This window comes from Lycorma delicatula, chromosome 1 (assembly GCF_047948215.1).
Source record: "Lycorma delicatula isolate Av1 chromosome 1, ASM4794821v1, whole genome shotgun sequence".
NCBI lineage: Eukaryota > Metazoa > Arthropoda > Insecta > Hemiptera > Fulgoridae > Lycorma > Lycorma delicatula.
In genome coordinates, this window is record NC_134455.1 from 49,131,653 (window position 1) to 49,152,937 (window position 21,285).

The window sequence follows — 21,285 nt, forward strand, 5'->3', positions numbered from 1 at the left end:
ATTTTACAATTTTCAATTTTTTTTAATAAACTGACTTTACAGCTGTGTGAATTTACACTAAACATGTAGCCTGTATCATTAAAGTATATCACTGCAGTTCCCACCGGATTAAACATTTACATATTTACCGAGTAAAGATTTTGTAAACGATTAAAGGTTATGTTAATATTAACTGACATTTTCTATTACATTAGCATGTGTATTCGCATTTAATATTTTGTAATTATTATTAGCTTTGCATAGTTCTGTTGCATGTATAACAACAAAACAATGCGACTTGTTATCCTCTTTCATGCATTTAATAGTACTTACAAATGCACTTACGTAATCTACCTTTATAATACTGGTACTATTAAAGATGTATTTATTTGTTACAATTTATTTTACAGACAATACTTTTTCAATAAATAGGTAAGTAATAATAATTATAACATTAACTTATTGATAATATATAATGTTCAATTTTTAGAAACCACATATGAAGAAATTGGATCAAAAACAATGAAAAGTTTCCATTGAAACACCTCAAAGGAATATATTACTCGTATAAGTAGTCGTGTATATTAAATCCATGAAAAGCAACATTCGAAAAAAAAGATGGAACAATAAATAACAAAACCAAACATAATCAAATAAATTCTAAACAAATTAATGAAATGAAGCTCAATAACACTTGAGGAAAGAAGTTCCAGTATAAATATCATGCAGTATCTCGTAGGTCTAACACATGGATCCATTTCAGACATCAAATATCCTCGCTATTATCCAATTGGTTCATAGCCAGATGGTTTTCATGGTTGCTTAGCCTTAATTTATATTTCGAACTGAATCGTCTAACCTCCTCTTGAACGTATGGTAATCCCAGACACTCGCTCTTCCTTCCAAACCACGATGCGACTGTTATGTTTCTGATTAACTTATTCTGGATCCGTTGGGTAATTTCAATGTTGTTGTTACCTGTCGTTCCCAAAGATGGCTGCCGTAGATCCATACCGGCTTCAGAAGTACTTAGTACAGCAACTGTTATTTAGATAATGACAACTATGAACTCTTGCCTGGTAACCCGTACATCTCTTTAAATCTAATGCTAAGCTACCTTCTTTTTTTCACACATGATGTTTCCGCGTCAAATGTTAATCTAAATGTAGAATTACCGCATGATTCGATTTTGCCTGATTAACTTTTATTTTCCACTTAACCAGCCACTCGTTAATTAAAATTGTTTTTAATTTGTTAAAAATATTATTCATTTTGTTAAATAATAATTCTTTTGTTAAAAATGTAGTATGGAAATTAAAATGTTATTTTAAATATTATTGTATACTTACCTCAAACGTAATAAAGTTTTTTTATCAGAAAAAAGTGTTTTGGGTAAAATATCAGATTATGATAATAATCTGATAATTTTACCCGGATTATATGACTAAATAAATCTATATCATTAAGAAAAATAAGGTAATATATTTTACTGTTTTATTGGAGTGCTTAAGTGGATAAGATGTATTATGAACTGTAATAGAATAGAATTTAATTATTTATTATGAAAGAGGGAAGGCAGATTGAGACTGAGTGAACTCAGTTTTAGTAAAGTAAGATGGGGTAAACACAGTAATGACACGAGCGACCAGATCACGCAAGAAGTAAAACCACGTTGCGCGGCCGGTAAATCCTGATAACAACAGACCTAATTGCTTAGGGTCAATCAGAACACAAAGTGCCTTCGATAAGGCGTAATAAACACCTTTACTATGATATATGGGCACAAATTACTAATGAACCGACCAGCTGATTTTGTTAAAAGATAATAATCTTTTCAAGAGCTAGTCGTTTGATTAATAGATTTTGACCTTCGAATTACACCGTTTATCATTTTTATTCAAAAAATACAAAACACAAGTCAATTTACGTAATATAAAATGTAAATCTCATTTCCTTTTATCCACTGCGTTACTAATCTTTAATCTTACGGAAATTTTAAAATTCCGTAATTCTTTAATCTTAAGGAAATATGGAAATTTTAATATTTTCATGTGTTCTTTTTTTTAACTAATTAATATTTAAATCAATCAGTGATGGAAAAAAAGGTGTAATTTCTAAAGTGAAGTAATATTGTGTGTAACTTAAGTAATAAACAATTAAAGTGAACGCTAGCACATGACTTTCTGCAGTTGTAATTGTAAATTAGTTAAATAAAAATGGGACGTTTCGATTACATGTCACCAAGACATAAAATTTCATTTATATTTAAGTAATGAAAATAATTTATCTTTTTCAAATTAAGTTTTACTCTTTGTATACGTTTTGAATATTTAAATTATTTGGGCACGAGTAAATCTCAATTTTTCTTAGACAGTTGCTCATTTCTCTCAATCTGGTAAGATAAATCTTGTATTTTATCTGATATTCAAATTGAAAGTGTAATCTACAACAATTACCGGGTGAGATTTAAAACATTTACTTGAAAGACGGTCTGTACAATGTTGCAGTCCAAAAAATATCGTATTGAATGTAACCGATTGCCGGTGATTTATGTAGAAGGTCCTCCCCTAAAAAATCTGTAGTGAATGTGAATATTTTTAATGTATATCGGAAATAAAATATTCTTTTTTTTCCATTAAGATTTGAATGAAAAACTAGGCTTCTAAATTCGAATATACTAAGAAATTTCGAAAAATTTCTTCTCCATTACCTATAATGGAGAAGAAAATTTACAGCTCGGGTTGACTGTTGTGGAATCTACTCTTATATGACAAAGAAATAAGTTGATGAATAACAAAAATACGTTTTTATCTGTATAAATTTACGTTTTTATCTGTACAATTATTATATCGAGTGATATTGTTAGAAAGCAAACAGGAAACAAACCTTAGAATTAGGATGTATTAACACACGCACGGATAAATTTTGTTTATTCTATTTAAGATTAGGTGTACATAGTAAGGCTATTTGCCTTCTTATGCATTACTATCATTTCATTATCCACTTCTTTGTCTTATTTTCAAAGGATGAGTGTATATTGTAATAATTTTTTTCGTGTATAAGTCCTGTGAAATACGAGTTTCAATTGAAATTTCATTTTCAATAGGTCAACAATATCACTTTTAACATATAATATTCTTGAGACTAGAAGTGCACAGACCCAAAAGGATCTGTTAACAATCTATAAGTTCAAGGCTAGAAAAAAGTTAAAATCGCATCAGCTTGTTTCATGACCTTAAAAAACCAGACAATGTAAAACATTTAAGCATCGCCGTTGGTTTCCATTTTTTGTTGATGAAATAAATTGAAGGAGCTAAATCTTGTTTATTTCAGTATAAACGTTTTCTCCTGGATAATGATATAAACAGTAAAAATATCCGAAATGGGACAGTGAAAATTTTCAAATTTGCCATGAAGATTCATAACAGACGCATGTAAAATTTGTGTATGGTATGCAATATCCTGACAAAATCCCACCCGATCATTTCTTTGACATATAATTTAGTTTTTCAAAACAAAGTTTCGATAAAATGAAAAGTATTAGAACAGAGACTTTAAACATTACAAGTGGTTAAAAATTCCATGATATTGGTAACAATCCGCATCCAAGTTTTTAATATTTATTGTGAGTGTTGAGATATAACAGCTGGAGTAAAAAATGGTTTAAATATACATCAAAACAATTTTGAGATACAATTAATACTTAATAATACAATTAATCGTTTTTGAGGTATAAAATAACAACAAATATATAGAAATAATATTATAATATGATTATTTAAATTATAAATTTGTAGGTAAGCGTAATAAAAAAATTACTGACTACCCTTACTTCAAGTACGGACAATCAATTTTGAAAATTCACTTACTCCACCGTTCTAGTTTTTAGGTTAAATGAGTGTCCCGGAAATGAAAACAAACTATTTGTATTGTTTGAGATTTTATAAAGAAAAACATTTCAGTTCAGTTTTATATTTCCAGTTCCATAAAATGCTTTTTGAATATTGAAAAATATTAGTAATCTAATTCATTATGTTCTACTCTGTTTTATTCTTTTACTTTTTATTCAGACTAATTTTACCAAGTGATTTAGCATTAATTCTTTTACTGTTATTTTCATATTATTCCACCTTGGCAAACTACACAGGATGTAAAATATGAACAATGTATCTTATTAGATTTAACTCAACTCATCACTTTAGTTATAAACACCTTTTCTAAAATAAAAACAATAATAAACAAAAAATTATGAGTAACTGAATGGTATTTTTTAAATTTTATTAATATTTTCACTGTAACTGTTTCTTCTATAATTTTAATGTATGGCAAGAATCTTTTCTTATTTGAATAAATATAATATTCATATATTATTGATTATAAAGAATATTTAATAATAAATTGTCAATTTTAATATTCTATTACTTTAAAAACCAGTAATTTTAGGTAAAAAACACTTTTTCATATTTCAATACTAGTGAAGCTTGTATTCATATTTAAAGTATTGTACTTGTAATTATTACCTTTAACATTTGAGAAATAAAATCAATTCTTGATCTGCAACAATTAAGAAAAAAATATTTAAATATTTAATTTGAGATATATAGTTGATACTGGTTGAAAAATTTTATTGGAAAAATTAATTAATATGAAATAATGTTAATGTAAAGGATTACCCTGAACACATAAAACTACATTTTGTAAAAAGTAAAAAAATTTCTTCCGCTTAAAAATCAAAAAATTTGGAATGTATAATAATATTTCTGAAATCCAAATATTACTTCAGATCGAAAAGCGGGTAATTTTTTGATTCACAGCAATTATTGTAACTGCTAAAATGTATTGTTACTACTCGTATATACTATGTAAATGTATACTTTCTGTAAAGTAGTCACATATTGTCGTATACCTTCATTTACTTTATTAATTGTTAAATTCAATTTGAGTACATGATCGATCTAAGAAAACCCGGAAAACAGCGAAAAATTAGTATTTTAAAAATTCATTTGTTTAATTAGTTGGTTTCATTTTAATTCATATAAATACGAGTATATAATTTGAAGGTATGTAAAATATTAAGCGATGTATTTTAGAAGCAAATAATTTCTATTATTCAGGAATAGGTGAAATAACGTTGAAAAATACAGATTAAAAAAATGTTTGTGAATCTGTAAGAGAAAACATTAAGTAGAAAGAAAAGAAAGTAGAGTTTTAAAAAACCCGTATTATCATGAACTGATTTATCGGCCACCTGCTAAGAAGATTATTCTTCTATAGCTGTGACCTCAACCTTTTTAGCTCTACAATCTCCAAAACCTAAAAAAAAAATATAATGAATATTTCGCGACCCTCCAAACCACAATCCAATGAAGCTGAATTACGGTTGATAGCGGCGGGTGAGAAATTGCATGTATAAAGAGTAAAAATATGAGCAAGTTACAGGTTCCAACTTGATTTGTTCGTGCTCCTTTTAATTTGATCTGCTTGAGTAATATTCGTTGTCAGAGAGTCATGTTCGAAATGCATATGATACGTTTGAATACGTCGTGCTCTCAGCAGTATAAAAAAGGCGTAAGAGATTGCAGAATGTCAATTTAATGCGAAGCGTGCGTCTGGTTTCTTTAAGTTTTTAAAAACGCAGTTTCATTGAAAATAGTAACTATTGAGGTTTCCGTTTAAGTATACGGTCATACAGTGTACCTTTTTTTTTCAGTTAGATTCTTACGCAAAATTGATAAATTTGTAAAAAAACGAAGTGAGCCATCTACATCTAGAGAATCGATTGATAAATAGACAAGATTGAACAATGACAGTTATTTAAATTATGATCTTACCTCATTGGGTGGAAAGCCACATGCGTTGTTTGCTTTCAAGTCTTCTCCGATGAAACCATGAAGTCATAAAATTAATTAGACAGTTGGAAACTAAACATCCAGATCATAAAAGCAAATCCTTGGAATTTTTCGAAAGAAAATTACGTACTTTGAGAAATCAATAAGCTTCTATTTGTAAATCAAGCCGTACTGATAAAAGTACACTTGAAGTATCTTATCTCGTAGTATTAAGAATAGCTAAGATGTCCAAACCCCATACAATCGCAGAAAACCTCATATTACTTGCTTGAATAACAATTATTGATATCGTCAGTGTTTTAATAGGCGTGGAAAAAGCAAAAAAGAAAAGAAAAATTCCGCTTTTTAACGACACAGAATCAAGGTGAATCGATGACATGGCTGCTGATGTTCGCGATTTGATAATGCTGGAAGTAAGTTCAAGTGGATGTTTTAGTTTTAAATTTGATGAAACATCAGATGTGGCAAACATTTTTCAGTTCTTATGTTTTGTGAGATATGATTGCGATAGGGACAGATCGATCACAGAAAATATGTTGCTTTGCAAATTAATACCTGATCGTGCAACAGGAAAATGTCTTTTAGATGTTTTTTTATTAAGCTACTGAAAACTGTAATATAGATTGGAGAAAATGTATTGCAGTCAATACATCTTGTCCCTATCCTTGCACCATCTATGATGGTGCAAGAACGACAACCGAAAAGAGCAGTGGATTCTGACAAATTAAAAATTAATTTTAAACCAAGGGCGGAATGGAAGCACTGCTTCCTTCACAGACATGCTCTTGCCGCAAAAAATATGCCCAGAAATCTCAAAAAAATTCTTTGTAAAGTTGTAAAAATGGTTAATTTTATTAAAAGTCGACCATTAGAGAGAGAATAGACTATTTGCTAATGTATGCGGTGAAATGGATGAAAAGAAAAAAATCTCTTTTTTTCATACAAAAGTCAGATAGTTATTGCAGGGGAAAGTGTTAACCCGGTTATGTGTACTGAATCCATCTGTAAAAACTTTGTTGCAGGTACTAAGTTACCGGTTGTGATTCACGAACAGCTTATTGAAATATCTGCAGATAAAACTTAACAACTACAATTCACATATGAAGATTTAGATACGTTTTGGCTTGTTCGTCGAAGTGAATATGGAAATTTATTCACAAAAGCATTGAAAATATTCATCCCTTTCGCCACGTCTTACCTCTGTGATAAGGGTTTTTCGTCTATGTTTGCGGTAAAAACTAAATATAGGAACGTGTTTTATCACTTGAAAACAATTTACTTTTGTGTGTTTCTAACATAGATATGGAGAAACTTTAAATAAAAAACAAACGCAACCGTCTCATTAATTTATCAAGTCGTTCGGTAGAATGACGCCGGCGAGAGTTTGTCCGCCGGACACCAAAGACTTATTTACTTTGACCAACTCGCAAATCGACATTTCAAAATTTTTGAAATTGTTAATATAAAAAAAAATAATTTTGATGAAATAAAGCTGACATTCGCAGAAATAGATGTTCTTAATCAATATAGGTTTTTTCGATAAATATGTGATAATCTTCGTAATTTCACGTTTTTTAATTTGAAAGTGTAAAATTTTTGTTCTAACTCTGATTTTTTTCCTAACCCCTTTACGAATCGCGCCGATAGATAACAGTACTTGATAGTATAAGTAGCGTACAAAAACTTGATAATGTATACTTCAAATAATAAAATGAAAAGAAAGTATATTACATATATATTATTTATTCATTGCTTTATATTTATTTACAATTAATATTCAACCTTATACCGTTTTGAAACCTGTATTTTTTGATAATTTTGTATCAATACTATCAAAACATTTTTTTTTAATAATGCTAAAACCGTTTTCACATTATTATTATTGCAATGCTCAAATCAATGAAAATAAAAACTCAAATACAATAGATGACTAAATATCGATTAGAAAAACTGACTGATGTGAACTAGATCACTATTAATTTCATTTTTACAGCAGTGAAAAAAAAAGTTCATTCAATAAGATCGAGTGCTTTATTTGATGAGAATTTTGAAGTTGTTTTTTCATAAAAATAAGAAGACTCTTATTATTAATAGACGACTAGTAATTGACTAGACTTGATATATCGTCTAAAATTTCACTTAATTTAACGAATGAATAGAAAACAAAAAGCAGATGATATCAAAACTCCCAAAACAATAAAACTGTTAAGATTTCGGCGAGAGTTTGCCGTAGTTGAAAACATCAAAAATCGAAAATAAAAATTCAACAATTTATTTATTTATAGTTCTTCAAAAAGACATTGTCCAAATCAAAAACGTATAGATATGTATGAAAGGCGAGATAATAATTGTTACATATTTCTCCTACTACGTTTCAATCAAAAATATACACCGTTAAATATTTTCTTCTTGCTCTAATAATATTGTAACTAAATGACAGAACTTTTTTAATTTAAAACAAATACGAAATCATCGATAAATAATTGGAGATAAACAATTTTTTAATATACTTGTATATATATACTTAATAACATAAATCATAGAATAAAAAAATTGTCAAATTTTCTCAAATATGTTAATTGAAAATGCAAACGGAAAGTAACAGGAAATTCCTTCTCACCCACAACAGTAGGGCTGACGCTGTCTGGAATTCTTACCGGATCTGGATTGAGGAGACACTACCAACGGGTATCCGTTTAAAGTGTGCAAATGAAATCGACGACGCAATACTACGATTGACATCCACCATGCGGGAGGCAGCATGGCGCTCAACACCGGTGGAGATGGACGAAGCCAGAGAAGAAGGAATTACCCAGGGAGGTAATGGGACTCATTTCGGAAAAATGGAGAATTCAGAGGAGGTAGCAGTACTACCGGGATCCTGAGGACAGAACTGCTCTTAACAGCTCGCAAACTTAACAGGTTGTTGAGTGTGAGGATAGTCAAAAACCAAATATTTGGAGATTATGTGGAAGAATTATCTCTCCTGAATGAAGGTGAATATTTGCAGCGACTGTTTGCCGCAGACATACGTGATTCGGACGATGTTTATGAATATTGCGAAAGACTGGTAGTATCAAGTGTTGGAGGAAGTTCCCAGGATTTGATTTAGTGACTAGTAAAAATAATATGCATGTTACCGTCTTCGGGATTGCTTTATGTAACCTATCAGTTCAAGGCGATCCTTCGGATCACATGGTTCCCCCCGGAATGGAAGGTCACTACACTATGGTTTTAAAGCCAAATAAATCCGCAAATGACTTATCTTCATACAGGGCTATAAGCTTGCTTCCTGTTCTTTCAAAGTTCTTTAAAGGCTGTTCCGTCAAAGATTACGGTCAGTTTTAGAAAAGGGTACGTTATCACTGATCACCAGTTTGGTTTCAGAGGTGGCCATTCGTCCATCAAGCAGGCTCACAGCATTGTTAGTGTGATAAATGGATGCTTACAATCAAAGGAATATTGCTCGGAGGCCTTCCTACGTTCATCAAGCTTAGACATTCATCAAGCATTTGAAAATGTTTGGCTCCTTTTCAAACTGAAGTCAGGCCTATTTCAACCGGTCTACTTTGGGGTACGTAGTTACCTAGATTGTTGGTTTTCTCGAGTCAGACACAACCAGGAACCCACCGGGTTGGTCCGGTGGGTTCCTGTTTGTGTAATAATGAGGGGTGATGTATACAACCTATAAATATTATATAGAGGTGGACTATCTGACACGTGTCTCCTGACAAGTTACTCTTAGACATACAGTTTTACTTATGATCGCACTCCTTTTGGCGAGCAATTGTAAAATATATATATATATATATATATATATATATATATATATATATATATATATAATATAATATATCTTTATATATAAAAATGTTAAGTTCGTTTGTGTACGCTTCAAAAACTCAAACTGTTCTGCACCATTTTTTTTTTTTGTCTTCAGTCATTTGACTGGTTTGTTGCAGCTCTCTAAGATTCCCTATCTAGTGCTAGTCGTTTCATTTCAGTATACCCTCTACATCCTACATCCCTAACAATTTGTTTTACATATTCCAAACGTGGCCTGCCTACACAATATTTTCCTTCTACCTGTCCTTCCAATATTAAAGCGACTATTCCAGGATGCCTTAGTATGTGGCCTATAAGTCTGTCTCTTCTTTTAACTATATTTTTCCAAATGCTTCTTTCTTCATCTATTTGCCGCAATACCTCTTCATTTGTCACTTTATCCACCCATCTGATTTTTAACATTCTCCTATAGCACCACATTTCAAAAGCTTCTAATCTTTTCTTCTCAGATACTCCGATTGTCCAAGTTTCACTTCCATATAAAGCGACACTCCAAACATATACTTTCAAAAATCTTTTCCTGACATTTAAATTAACTTTTGATGTAAACAAATTATATTTCTTACTGAAGGCTCGTTTCGCTTGTGCTATTCGGCATTTTATATCGCTCCTGCTTCGTCCTTCTTTAGTAATTCTACTTCCCAAATAACAAAATTCTTCTACATCCATAATCTTTTCTCCTCCTATTTTCACATTCAGTGGTCCATCTTTGTTATTTATACTACATTTCATTACTTTAGTTTTATTCTTGTTTATTTTCATGCGATAGTTCTTGCGTAGGACTTCATCTATGCCGTTCATTGTTTCTTCTAAATCCTTTTTACTCTCGGCTAGAATTACTATATCATTAGCAAATCGTAGCGTCTTTATCTCTTCACCTTGTACTGTTACTCCGAATCTAAATTGTTCTTTAACATCATTAACTGCTAGTTCCATGTAAAGATTAAAAAGTAACGGGGATAGGGAACATCCTTGTCGGACTCCCTTTCTTATTACGGCTTCTTTCTTATGTTTTTCAATTATTACTGTTGCTGTTTGGTTCCTGTACATGTTAGCAATTGTTCTTCTATCTCTGTATTTGAACCCTAATTTTTTTAAAATGCTGAACATTTTATTCCAATCTACGTTATCGAATGCCTTTTCTAGGTCTATAAACGCCAAGTATGTTGGTTTGATTTTCTTTAATCTTCCTTCTACTATTAATCTGAGGCCTAAACTTGCTTCCCTTGTCCCTATACTTTTCCTGAAACCAAATTGGTCTTCTCCTAACACCTCTTCCACTCTCCTCTCAATTCTTCTGTATAGAATTCTAGTTAAGATTTTTGATGCATGACTAGTTAAACTAATTGTTCTGTATTCTTCACATGTAACTGGCCCTGCTTTCTTTGGTATCATGACTATAACACTTTTTTTGAAGTCTGACGGAAATTCCCCTTTTTCATAAATATTACACACCGATTTGTATAATCTATCAATCGCTTCCTCACCTGCACTGCGCAGTAATTCTACAGGTATTCCGTCTATTCCAGGAGCCTTTCTGCCATTTAAATCTTTTAATGCTCTCTTAAATTCAGATCTCAGTATTTTTTCTCCCATTTCATCCTCCTCAACTTCCTCTTCTTCCTCTATAACACCATTTTCTAATTCATTTCCTCCGTATAACGCTTCAATATATTCCACCCATCTATCGACTTTACCTTTCGTATTACATATTGGTGTACCATCTTTGTTTAACACATTATTAGATTTTAATTTATGTACCCCAAAATTTTCCTTAACTTTCCTGTATGCTCCGTCGATTTTACCAATGTTCATTTCTCTTTCCACTTCTGAACACTTTTCTTTAATCCACTCTTCTTTTGCTAGTTTGCACTTCCTGTTTATAGCATTTCTTAATTGCCTATAGTTTTTTACTTTCTTCATCACTAGCATTGTTATATTTTCTACGTTCATCCATCAGCTGCAATATATCGTCTGAAACCTTAGGTTTTCTACCAGTTCTCTTTATTCCGCCTAAGTTTGCTTCTGCTGATTTAAGAGTTTCCTTTTTACATTCTCCCATTCTTCTTCTACATTTTCTACCTTATCTTTTTTACTCAGACTTCTTGCGATGACCTTCTTCTTTACCTCCTCTTCCTCAAGCTTCTCTAAATTCTACAGATTCATCTGACACCTTTTCTTCAGGTTTTTAAACCCCAATCTACATTTCATTATCATCAAATTATGGTCGCTATATATGTCTGCTCCAGGGTAAGTTTTGCAGTCAACAAGTTGATTTCTAAATCTTGGCTTAACCATGATATAATCTATCTGATACCTTGCAGTATCGCCTGGCTTTTTCCAAGTGTATATTCTTCTATTATGATCTTTAAATTGGGTGTTGGAAATTACTAAATTATACTTCGTGCAAAACTCTATAAGTCGGTCCCCTCTTTCATTCCTTTTGCCCAGCCCATATTCACCCACTATATTTCCTTCCTTGCCTTTTCCAGCGCTTGCATTCCAATCTCCAACTATTATTAAATTTTTATCTCCTTTTACGTGTTTAATTGCTTCATCAATCTCTTCGTATACACACTCTACCTCATCATCATCATGGACGCTTGTAGGCATATAGACGTTAACAATCGTTGTCGGTTTAGGTTTTGATTTTATCCTTATTACAATGATTCTATCGCTATGCGTTTAATACTCTACTCTCTTCCCTATCTTCTTGTTCATTATTAAACCTACTCCTGCCTGCCCATTATTTGAAGCTGAGTTAATTATTCTAAAATCACCTGACCCAATTATAATTTTTTATACTAATTATTTAACTATTTCATTTAACTAATATTTTACTTATTTATTTAAATTCATGTATTTAGTTAATATTATTAATTTTTAGCTACTTTTCAATACTGTCTGTCCTGTGTCTCATTGTTGTCGAGCTGCAGCTGTGAGAACCATGAGAGATCGGTGAAAAAAGTTTAAATAATTTTTTTGGCCTTTTCAAGATGAAAATTTTCCGTTATTAAACTTTTTTTCCTTTCTCTCATGGTTTTCAACCTAGAGCTGTGAGAGCCATAAGAGGACCATCCAGATACGTAACGTGGAACCAGCAGAAAGACGAGCAGCCAGGCTTGAGGATGTACGATTGCGAGCACGTCAGTCGCGTTCTGCAGCAACAGATTTGGTTCGTTCGCAACGGAATGAACGCGATAGGGTGAAGATAGCTGAAACACGAACCCAAAGAAGAGCTGATCTGAATCTGCAATACAATCGTCTTGCGTTCCGGTACAATCCAGCTGTTGATTATAGTTCAACTCGGCATGGTGTCATTGGCCAGATGAGTCATGTCTCTACCTACTGCCAGGCTCTAGGTTTAATAATGAAACCAAAGGGATGTGTTGCGCTGGCGGAAAAATCAAATTGCCTCAACTTGATGCACCACCAGAGCCATTGAAAACTCTACTTGCTGGATCTACCGCTGAATCGAAGCATTTCCTATCAAACATCAGGAAATATAACTCTTGCTTCCAAATGAAGTCATTTGGTGCGGAAATCGTGACGACTCAATTCATGCCAACTTTTAAAATCAAAGGGCAAATATATCACAAAGCTGGCTCCCTGCTCCTGTTCCCAGATAGTGACCATAAATTCCTTCAGATATACTTCATTGGTGATGATAGAGCTAAGAAGATCCATTATTTCGCAGCTACAGAAGCTCCTTCACGAAAGCAACAATTTGGTGCGTTTGTTCAAAACGGCAATTGATATGATGCCATCAGATACCCACGAGATTGTCATTCACGCAGAAAAAACGCCCGCTGGAGAACATGTCCGGAGATATAATGCTCCAACTATAGACGAAGTAGCAATTGTCATAGTCGGAGATCAGTTCCAACCTAGAGATATTGTTCTCCATCGAAGAAACGATCAATTGATAAACGTCGCAGAAACTTCGCTGTGCCACAGCGAAGCGTGGCAGGGTACAGCTAGTATATATATACCTTCTATTTTGTTAATTATAGACTAAAATAAGTAAATTATATAATAAAATAATAAATCTATTTTCTATTATATAATCTCTTTTAATTAGATTTAAAAAAATTGCATTTATCAGACAAATTTTTTTTTTTCATCTGTAATCTCCCCGTCACCAGAAGCCGGATCTGCAATTACGCATAAACTCAGCACTGAGGGGTGCTTTCGTCTAAAACTTCCTCGGTAGGGCGCTAGGCCCCACTCAGGTAGTCAGGACTTGGTCTTGTGTTACATGCCATGCCTCTAGCGGAGGAACCCCAAGGGATTTCCCCACCAGGACTCCGGTCTTGACGCCTAGCCTCTAACGGAGAACCCCCGGAGGGATCCCCCACCGCGACTACGGACTTGAATTCCCTCCCAACGGCGTCTGCGGGAGTCCCCACCCGACTATTGGTGGTGGGACGCCGGAGCCTTCCATCTCTCCTGGAGGGGGCTGTCCCCTACAGATTCCGCAGCTTTGTTGTGAACTCCAGTGGATTCATGACGCGGGCCAAGTCGCCTTAGATCCATGATCTCCAGGCACATGTCCATTCAATTTCCATGTGAGACATCGAGGCTACTGCATACAGTCTTTTCGCAAGCGGCCAGGCTAGCCACAGTTAAAGCAGTGGCCGCTGCGATCTGCTCCAATACATAATTTGGCCCTGCGGCCTGACTTCCAGCACCGGAAACATAAGTCATCGAAGGTGCGCCTCATTACCCAGCAACCACTCACCCGATACGTATTCACCCATCGGACAGAAGGTTGTCCGCCGAGGTGGGCGGCACTGCCATGCGGTCGGCATGCCGACCGCATCTAGTGAGACCGACTTCCCTGTAACCTGTCGAAGTTCCTTTAGGAACTCGTCCTTCGTTGTGAGTAAACCACGTCCTTAACAACAACGTGAACCCTCCGGCCGTACATACGCTGACTGTTCATACGCTCGGAGCACCCTTTTGATTGATTAGGGTCAGCCATTAGAGTAATAAAAATATTGAAACAAAATTAATTAATCTAAAAGGGAACGAAATCTAAAAGTTCACAAGCCGCGTTTTCGCGGCTTGTGAACTTTTTGCAGTGCTTATATATCGATATAAAACATGTACGTTACGTAAAAGTGTATAAAAGGTTAATGGCATTGAAAATGTGGTGATGGGGGAGGACAGAGATTAAATAGATAGAGAAAAAAAAGGAATATTGTGGAGAGTTTACGGCAATAGAAGTTTAATCAAAACAATTAAAAACAGGAAAGCTAACTGGCTTGGACATAACATGAGATTAGAATTGATAAAAACAGTGCTATAATGATCAGTGGAAGGTGAATAAAAAGGAGGGGGAAAAGATTAGAAATTATCGTTAATCTAAAAGGAATTGGGGATTATCAAGAACTGAAACGTTTAACGGAGAATAAAAGAGGAAGGAAACAGACATTGTGCTGGGCCCTGCCACAGGGCAGATAAGCATATGATGATGATGTAAGTTACTTAAAGTTTATATAAGAAGAATTTCAGTAGGCAAAAAAAAAAAAAACAAAAGGGACGGCATAATATATGTCTGATGTGGACACCACATGACTTCCTCGTATGCCTGTTAAATTGCATATACACATTTGTTTTGCTGTATTTCATTTGAAAGTGAGATAGGATCCTCTAATTCTTTCATAAAGTGGACAGTTGCACAATTGCTGAAATATTAACATTTGTTAACATCTAATATTTATACAATTATTAATTCAACAATCTTACATGAATATTAGGAAACATTAACAGTCCCTTTATTACTCGTATTACTAGATCAGTATTATTCGTATCTTCGTTAGTTGCTGATTAACGTAAGTTGCAGATTTCTGGTGTGTCGTATAAATAAAAGTTAATAATAATTTAACTATTCCGTTTAGTGAACTCCTGTATACTTGTTACAAATGTTAATTTCGACCTTACGGTGTAAAATATTCAATTTTTATTATTGGATTATTTGGAGAATAATCAAAATTGAAAAAGAAACAATCATTCAGGAAAAAGAAAGATAACATGAAGCAATATATCTAAAAATAAACGACCACAAGATGAATATGAAGAGGAAGAAAATGCTAAGAACAAGAGAAGAATGAAAAAAATTAGAGATGTTAAATATAAAGAAGAAAAACCGTTAAGACCAAGTATTAAGAGAGGATGATGAATATGAAGAGAGAGAACATTTGAAAACTAGAGAACGTGTACACAAATTTAGATCACCAAAATTATATCAAAACAAAGAGCGATTAAATGATTGGCAACAAAAAAGCAAATAAACGAAATGATGATCAACTCCGACTTAGGGAGAATATTGCCCAACAAAATCAGAAGAGAAATGAACTAAAAAAAAATATTTTTTTCAATTTATTAAAGAACGGGCATGTATGCCTCAGTGTATACAGGTATGTGTACTGTATGTTGTTCTTGTGAGGGTCTATTTTTCAGTCACTCTGTAGTTTACTTTAATGTAGATAAAATTAAACAGAGATTTCAGAATAATTAAATAAAATTAAACTAGAAAATCCAGAAATAATACGATTCTAAATTATCCAATTAATATTAAATAATCAGATGTTTCACCAAATCTGTTACATATACACATACAGTATGCAATAATGCCTATTAAATTACATGTACACATTTTTAAAAGCACATAATATTTTATTTCACTAATAACTTCTGATTTTTTTTATAGTTATTATTGAATTACTATTTATTGTAATGATTTTTTTACAATCACAGGTAAATAATTATTAATAAATTAATATATTTAAATTTTAAAAAATTAAAAAAATAAATTTAAAAAAAAGTTAAAAATGGATATGAAGTCTGATTCGAACCGATGTTGCCTCCCTTTGTAACAGCCAAATATTTAGTTAAGATTTGATTTGGCTCTAACTCGAACCAATGAAAATAAGTACCACTTATGTTATGTCGTTGAAAAGCTCTCAGTGAGGGCTTATAACTGCAGTTAAGAAAACTTCAAAATCCAAATGTTTTGGATTTGGGCTTTATTGGAAATTTTGGTCAAGTCGATTGCAATCAAAAGGGGAGGTGCACAATCTACGGATAATCATTTTTGAGTACATACATTATTTTTGATACATACGTACGTACATAGAGATACTTACTTGCCTACTTACAGACGTCACGCCGAAACTAGTCAAGATAGATTCAGGGATGGTCAAAATGGATATTACCGTTGAAATCTGAAAACCGACATTTTTCACGATACAATACTTCCTTTACTTCGTACAAGAAAGTAAAAATAGAATTCAAATACTACATTTTTGATACATAAGAAAAAAATAAATTTTTAGAAATTTTGAATACTTATTTATTCAAAATTAAATAAAAATCGAAAATTGTTAAATAAAATTTAATAAAATCGAATCAATTTTTATTTCATTTTATAATAGTTTTTTTTTACCTATCTATATATATTTGTTTTATTCGGTGAACATTCTTCTATTAAATGATAATTAATTAAACTGGATATTTTTTTTATATAAATTAAGAAAAACAAAAATAAAATAAAGCATTCATGATGCTAGTAGATTATGAAGGAAAGTAAATTACTGGGATGTTAGAAAGAAATTAAAAGAATTACCCATATCAAATAAATAGGAAGAGATGAAAAGGGAATGTTAACTTAAATATCCACTTAAGATAGATCAGGCGCTTATATACAAAAATAACTACACTGGGAGAGTTATAGTCGAAATATAACTCTAACTCTCTCTCTCTCTCTCCCTGTTTTTCTCCCTCTGTATGTCTTTTTCTCGCTTTCTATGTGTGTTTGGGTGTGGGTGTGTGTGTGTGTGTGTATATATATATATATACACACACACACACACTTATATGTATATATATTTATATATATATATTTATATAAATGCATGGATAATTAAAATTATACAAGTGTTTATATAGTAATAATGTACATAGAGTATTTTGCAACATCATTAGCAGGCGTGACACTTAACAAAATTTGTAACATTTCATTTAATCGAAATAATTAGTAAAAATCAACTACATTATGAAGTTGTCTGTAGAATTTTCTGCATTTTATAATGGTTTGTTTATATTAACATTCAGCTTGTTTAAGAATAAGTTCTTTTTGGAAAATTATGTTGTCCCTTAAAAGCTTTTAGTAAACTCGATTTTATACGAGTAAATAAAAAAAAACAAAAAAAAAAACACAATTTCGCCATTAGCTTGGTGGTGTATCTGTTAAAATCACAATTCCTGGAAAGGTGGGTCAAATTCTACTCGCAGAAATGTTTTTGCTACTTGTTTCGGCAACTAATACAAATTTTTTTTGCAAGAAGGATGTTATAGTCCGATTGTAACTTTTCAAAATTTAGTTTCATAATGTTTTTTTTTAATCTTTATATTGTATAGTCTTATTTCTTTTTCGTAAAATACATTCTGTTGATGACTGGGAATTCCAACTAGAGCTAGAAAATAATATCTCATCTCATTATGACATAATTCAATGAATTATTCTCTTTAAACGAAGCTTGTCGATATACCTCTGAGTTAATTAATAAATAATTAAGTTGATAATATATAATTAGTTTAATTTAAAAGTTTTAAAATATCTAGTTACCTAACCAGTATATAAAAAATAGGTGTAATGTTAATATCAGACCAAATCGAAAAATCAGATAATTAGCCGTTATTAATCGTTTATTTACACTCAAAATGTACAGTATTTTTAAGTTATTTATTCATTTTTTTTCTCATAAAATTAAACGTAGTAAAATTTATTTATTTATTTATTTTTTTTTTAACTGAATTTTTACGGGCATCGACTGCTAAGGCCCTTGTCACATTCTTTAAAAGAAATTATTATCTCCATCAGGATCGTCATATGTAAGGGTGTAAAGGGCCCTTACATTTTATTTAAAAACACAAACTTCACAATAAATATTAAGACATAAAAGACAAGGACAATCACAAACACTTATGGGGTGTAAAGGGCCCCAATATTAAAATTTGAGATAGGTTCTCAAAAGACCATAAAATAAAAATTTCAGCTTATCAATACCATATCTTTCTTTCTTTCTTCTACGAGTCTCATTTATAGTTTTTTTAAGCACCCTCCGGGCGACGAGAACCGCCGTTGATCAGTATATCAGTCGCGCCAGGGTGCCGTGGCAGTTGACTCCTTCTTATAAACAGGCTATAGGCATGCACGGCGTACACCCATAGCCTCGCGCCCTCAATCCACCCTTGAGGGTCCTCCATGCCATCATCGGACACACCCCGACTCACTGCTCTTGAATGCAGGTGAGCCAAAATGGCCTAGGCAAGAGGGCTACCTCCCGTCACTATACGTGCCACGCTTCGAGACTCCCTTATATGTATATATAAAACTACCGCTTAGAGATTCTTTTGTCACAGCTTTAAACATTCATTTTATAGACTTTTAAGAAGTCCACTGGCGTGTAAAAATGCAACTATATTTTCTTCATTTCCATTATCCAGATCAGCTCTAATATTATTTGTAAGACGGAACCTCTTTCTGAGGTCCTCATATATGGTACACTCTTCTACTAGATGCTTGATTGTCAGTGTTTTATTACAAACACCGCACATTGGTCTCACTTCGCCGGTTAACATATATAAATTTGTTAATCGCGTGTGACCGATTCTAAGTCTGGTCACCGCTACTTGTTCACGACGAGTCAACTTAAAGTCGCTTTTACATTTATAAGGAGAAGTTTTTACTGAGTTTAATTTTGTATTAAACAAACTCCATTCAGCGTTCCACTTATTTCTTACTATGTTTGTTAGACGGTTTTAAACATCTGCCACTCTTTCAGGAAATGCATCCAAATCATCGCAGACTGTTGTCTTTCTGGCAGCTTCGTCTGCGATTTCATTACATGTAATACCAGCATGCCCCGGAGTCCATACAAATACGCATCGCTGTCCTCGTTGTTTTAGAACGTATAAAATGGACAGGATGTTTGCAATTAGCACATCCTTAATGTTCTTGTTCCGAATTGCGACAAGTGCACTTAAAGAATCGGAACATATTAACACTCTCTCTTCGCAATAGTGTTCAGTGTAGCGAAGAGCTTGCTGAATTGCAGTGAATTCTGCCGTGTAGACACTGGCCACATCTGGCAGTTTCCAAAAGTGGGCTTCTTCATTTACATATATTGAGCATCCAACACCATGTTCGGTTTTAGAACCGTCAGTATAAATTCTAATATGTACTTCGTAACTACTGACGGTTGCCAAAATTCCTGTTGGATGATCACTGCTGGTTTCTTTTTTATTTCTCCTTGAGAGAGATCCAAATTTGTATTTACCGCTGGCAAGAGCCATGGCGGTATTTCTCTAGTAGAAATTGCCAATGTATCTGGAATGGCAATTTAATATTTACTTCTTAATTCGTGGTACCTAATTCCGGCTGGTCTGGAATAGGTAGCACGACGTTCGTATAATGCAGCCATAGGATGGTTGTTAAAAAGTTTATTATTTATATGGGCAGGATAAGCCCATATATTTGCTGCATATCTTAACAAGAGGATCTCTCTTCTATAATGTAGTGGCATTATTCCGGCTTCAGACATCAGACTAACCGCTGGACTTGTGCGGAAAGCACCTGTTGCGTATCTTATTCCGCTATTATGAACTACGTCTAACTTTTTTAAATGCGACTTTCTAGCGGATGAATATACGATACATCCGTAGTCTAGTTTAGACTGAACCAATGCTTTATACAATCTCAATAATGTCTCTTTGTCTGAGCCCCAATTTAAGTTCGATAAACATTTTATAATGTTTAGGGCTCTTTTGCATCTATCACTCAAGTCCTGTATATGTAACCCCCATGTAAGGGATTTATGCAATACTAATCCTAAATATCTTACATTGTCTTTATATTGTATTGGATTATCATCAATTGTCAACGCCGGACTTTGATTTGATGAGGAATTCTCTTCCTACAAAAGTGTACACAGCACGTTTTTTTCTGGTAAGAATTGGAATCCGTTATTCTTTGCAACTTCATTTAGAGCATTGATCGCTCGTTGCAATTTGTACCTCACCATAGCAGTCTTGTTGCTGTCATACACAATTGCCAGATCATCAACATAGACGCTTTTGCTGATTTCTGCTGGAATGGCTAATATCAATTTATTAATGGCAGTGGTAAACAAGGTACCGCTCAACGGCGAACCTTGTGGTATGCCATTTTCCAAATTTCTTACAGATGAATATTCGCTATTGACTCGTACTTGGAAAGTACGGTCATTCATATAGTTGCTCAGTAAGACTGGCAGGTTGCCACGAATGCCCCATTCATGTATCTGGAGCATTATACCATGACGCCAGGTCATATCGAAAGCCTTCTGAAGATCAAAGAAGACTCCGACACAATGTTTCCTTTTAATGAAGCTGTTATATATAATGTCCTGTAAGCTGATCATTTGATCAGTGGTAGAATGGTATTGCCGAAAACCTGCTTGATACGGTGATATCAGGTTTTCTTTTTCCAAAACCCAGACGAGTCGATTATTAATCATTTTTTCCAGTATTTTTCCCATAGCAAACGTCAAAGAAATAGGACCAT